Source organism: Cetorhinus maximus, chromosome 22 (assembly GCF_964194155.1).
Source record: "Cetorhinus maximus chromosome 22, sCetMax3.hap1.1, whole genome shotgun sequence".
Classification (NCBI taxonomy): Eukaryota; Metazoa; Chordata; class Chondrichthyes; order Lamniformes; family Cetorhinidae; genus Cetorhinus; species Cetorhinus maximus.
Window position 1 is genome coordinate 53,853,338 of NC_135900.1, and position 4,791 is coordinate 53,858,128.

The following is a 4,791-nucleotide window of genomic DNA, read 5'->3' on the forward strand; positions in this document are numbered from 1 at the left end:
AACAGGATGGAACACAAAGCCTGTGTGTGGACTATTGAAAGGTGAATGCAGTGACAAAAGCAGATTCCTATCCTATACCACAGTTGGAACATTGCAGTGAGAAAGTGGGACAATCAAAATTTATCACAAAGATTGACTTGCTAAAATTATATTGGCAGGTACCGATGTTGGAAAGAGCAAAGGAGATATCGGCTTTTGTGATGCCAAATGGTCTAAATCAGTTTAAAGTCATAACATTTGTTATTAAGAATGCACCTGCAACATTTCAAAGACTTACAAACAAAGTAATTGCAGGTCTAAGCAATTATGCTGTTTATATTGATGATCTGATAGTTTTCAGTCAGATGTGGGAGGAGCATTTACAGCATCTAGAAGAATTATTTTCTCGATTACAAGAAGCTAATTTGGTGATGAACTTGGCTAAAAGTGAATTTGCAAAAGCGCAAGTTACGCATCTAGGCCGTACCATTGGATATGGTAAGGTGGCTTCGAGAGATGCAAAAGTCAAGGTTATTGTGGATTTCCCAGTGCCCACAACAGAATGAGAAGTTTTGAGATTTGAGCATGAGTGGGTTTTACCAGAAATTTGTACCAAATTTTAGCAGGTGGTTGCTGCACTGACTACTATTAAAAAAGAACAAGAAGTTTCAATGGACGCTGGAATATTAGAAGTCATTTGACAGTTTGAAAACTGTATTAACTATGACACCAGTTTTGGTAGTACCCAATTATACCAAGCAATTTATGTTGGCCATTGACGCAAGCGATATAGGCATTGGGGGCTGTACTGGTACAAGAGGATGACATTGGAATACCGATTGGTTATTTTTCATGGAAGCTGAATGTACAACAGAGAAGATAGTCAATGATTGAAAAAAGATCTTGGGTTTGGTGTTAGCATTGCAGCATTTTGAAATTTATGTTGCAAACAATTCATCAGAAACAATTGTTTATACAGACCACAATCCTTTGAAGTTTTCGGACAAATTTCGAGACAAAAGTGCAAGACTTTTCAGGTGGAGTCTATTATTACAACCATTTAATCTACAGATTATACATGTTGCTGGTAGAGAAAATCAGTTTGCAGATGCGTTATTAAGAGAGTTTGAAGCTTAAAGGGAAAATTTGGACATTTAAAAAAAAACCTGGACACTGGATTGGAGTGATTTCTATTGATATCAAGGACTTGTTAGATAAACGTAAGGAGGATAGAAGATAAAGTGTAAATTTGCATTTGTTGAATAAAGCATTCAAGAGTGGGAGTAAAATCTTGCATCTAGCTAGAAAACGCCAAGCAATGTGTTTATTTTTTTTCAGCTTACTAATAAGTTTGGTGGAATGAAAGGATATTACTGTTAGGAGATATAACGTTAAAAGCCTGGTGATACAATAGCAAATTTACATTCAAAGGAAAAGCTAGGTATAAACAGAAAGGAGTTTGAGTGTGTAAAGCAGAGGCATTTAAGATCTAACCAGCCTGTAAGCCTACAACTGTGTGTGCAAAGGAACCTCATTTTGAATTCGTAAGGTCAAAGGTGCTTTGCCTGGTGTCTGTTTAAAGTCTATGGGTTACTCGAGATTTACCTGGGAGTGATTAATTTGGGGATTTGTTTAAAAGTTATTATTGTAGACATGTGTATACGTTCAATTTGTTGTAAATTAATACGTTTAATTTAGTTTTAGGCTCGGTGGTTTTATTCCTGAATTCAGAGCTGCATCTCAAACATGCCAATTGAAAATATAGGTTATGACAGTTGTTTCAAGTTTCCCTCTGGGATTTAAACAACTCAGCCTTTACCAACTGCTGTGTCATAACACAGGGAAGAATCTCCTTGACTATCATGAGCCATATGCACCATTCTAGTAGGTTCTGAGGGAACAATTTTACTGTTGCCTTTACTGGTGTGGTATTTTCTGAAGACTCCTTAGGCATCCCTATTACTGTCACTGATTTAACTTTCAGCTTCTAACAATTCACTTTTATATGGCCTGTTTTATAGCAATGAAAACATACTGGTCCCTTTACATCACTTTTGTCCTCTATACCCTAATTTTTATTTACCAGAACAGCTCTGCCTTCTCCCTTAAGGCAGAATCTTTTCCATTCCCAAACTTTCTTATTCTCCAGTTTCCCCCTGTGTTTACAAATGGAGATCTTCTGCTCCCTAGCTATGTGAAATATTGTACCCATCTGCCAGAACTGCAGCTTCCCTTATTTTAGAAATATTACAATATTCCAGGTGCGACCTATTAGCTAATGGGATACTGCTTCTAAATTCTTCCATTATTATTACTTTCCTCACATTCTCAAAAGTCTCCTCTAACTTCATTGATCAAAACCACCTGTAAACAATATTTCTTTCTCCTTGGCAAATTCTACACATGTTTGATTCTGTCTTTTCTTCAAAGATTGAAATTTTAATTGATACACTTGAGGGACAAGCTCATAAACATTAAGTACCGCAGCTTTAACTGCCTTATAATTTGAAGATTGTTCTTCTGAAAGACTTGAATAAACATCCATTGCTTTTCTTATTAAGACACTTCGCAAAATAAGCGTCCATTTAACCTTTGGCCACCCTAGCTTTGTAGCCTGAGATATTTTGAGACAAAATATCTCTCAACTACATCCTCAGTGAATTTAGGCACTAGGCAAAGATTCTTTGATTCATCAAAACTTGGAGCTCTTTTAAAGCCAACCTAATAAACTAAATCAACAAAATGAGGGATAAAGGAAACACAGCCCCTAAGTCAGGTTAGCTGTAAAACCAAGGACAAAGTTTAAAGAAAACTTACAAACATCAAATCAAAATGTGATTAAGAGAGTTGATAAAACACCCCAGACCTCGCGGTGCACACCGGGCACCAAAGGCCTTGACGGTGCCAGCAGACACCGTGTGCTCCCTCTCCAGGGACACCTGGTCGCGAACGTAGCCGCGGAAGAGGGCCAAACAGTCGGATGGGACGACCCCCTCGATCGCCCGCTGCCTGGACTTGTAAATGGCTAACTTGGCCAAGCCCAGGAGCAGGTTCATGAGGAGGTCCTCCTCCTTCCTGTCTCCCCTCCGCACTGGGTGTCCATAGTTCAGGACCGTGGGACTGAAGTGCAAACAAAACAGTAATAAAAGGTTTTTTAAATAATTGAAAAGGGAGTGCAGCCTACAACAATTAACATAGACATGGTCCACAGACTCCACAAGACCATAAAAAGGGCAGGTATCCTGGGAGTCCGTGAACCGACACATTCTACGATTATAGGGGACTGCTGCATGCAACACCCTCCACCCCAGGTCCCTGATGGAAAGTGGGAGGAGACCTCAGTAGAGGGACTCCCAATGGGGACCTCAGCTGCCGGACGGCAACAAAGCACGCCAGGGCGTGTCCAGGCGGCAGGCAAGGGCAAGGAAGTGAAAGGTGTGCAGCAGCAGTCCATACAGGAAACTCCTTCGCGCCGTGCTAAATGACACGGAGGGCATTTCCCCGAGGCGGCTCATATTGTGGGGCACCGGCACCTGAGGGAGGGCTCGGGGCTTGGGGCCAACGTGGAATTCCGTCTGAACAGGGGAACGTTCAGACGGAAGACCACTGCGCACCTGGGCCACCCCAAGACCCAATATAACGTCAGGGCCGAGCACGACCGTCCTAAGGTCTTGAATGGCATCGGCCGCGAGCCGGACGCCCACAGACACACGACGCGCCAACTCCTGCGGAAGCATCCAGCCCACTCCTCCTCACCCAGCACGTCCCCGATCCTGGTCACCCCTGCAGCCACAGCCCTCCTCTCCACCAGCCACTGAAAAGGACGGAGGGGCGGATTCCTGAGCAGCAGCTCTCTGACGATAGCTGCTACTCATGACGGGGGAGAGCTGTGTCGCGACTTTGATCAGGTCCTGGTAAAAGATAGGCAACGCCTGCAAGGAGCCACGAAGGCCCCTCAGCTCTATAAACAGGAGCTGCATGTCATAATTCAGGCCGTGCACCTGGCGGAAAAAATACGTTGCCGGGGCACAGCATCTCAGAGGAGGCTCAATGTACAGGTATCGCTGCAGGGCCTGAAGGCGGAAAGTCACCACCTGGGTGCGAAGGCACACCAGCGCCTGACCGCCCTCCCTAAGCGGGAGACTCAGAACCTCAGCAGTGACCCAGTGCAATCTTTTGTCCCAGAAGATGTCAACAAGCATTTTCTGGATTTTCGTGACCAAGTCCAGGGGAGGGGTCAAAGTGACCAGCCGGTACCACAGCATGGCGGCGATCAGCTGGTTTATGACTAGAACTCAACCCTGGTAAGACAGCACTCGGAGCAGTCCTGTCCAGCGCCATAGGCGAGCGGTGACTTTCGTCTCCAGTTCCTGCCAATTCGTCGGTCAGGATTCCTCAGCAGGGCAAAGATGGACCCCCAGGAGGAGGCTGGTGAAAGGCCTGAGCTCCTCGGGTAGGGGATCCATCTGCCACAGGCCGACCAGGAGTCCAGAAGATTTACCCCAGTTGATCCTGGCAGAAGACGCGGCAGAGTAGACCTCCTGGCACTCGCGCATCCTCCGCAGGTCAGCTGGGTCACTAAACATAAGGAGCATGTCAACAGCGTAAGCCGAAAGGACCACCCCGATGCCCGGCCCGCGCAGAACCAATCCCGACAACCTTCTCCGCAAGAGGCGCAGAAAAGGCTCCACACAAATAGAATACAACTAGTCAGGTGGGGGCAACCCTGACGTACCCCTCTCCCAAAGCGAAGGGGCGCCGTCAGGGACCGTTAATCTTCAATAGACGCTCTGCGGCAACGTACAAAAGTCG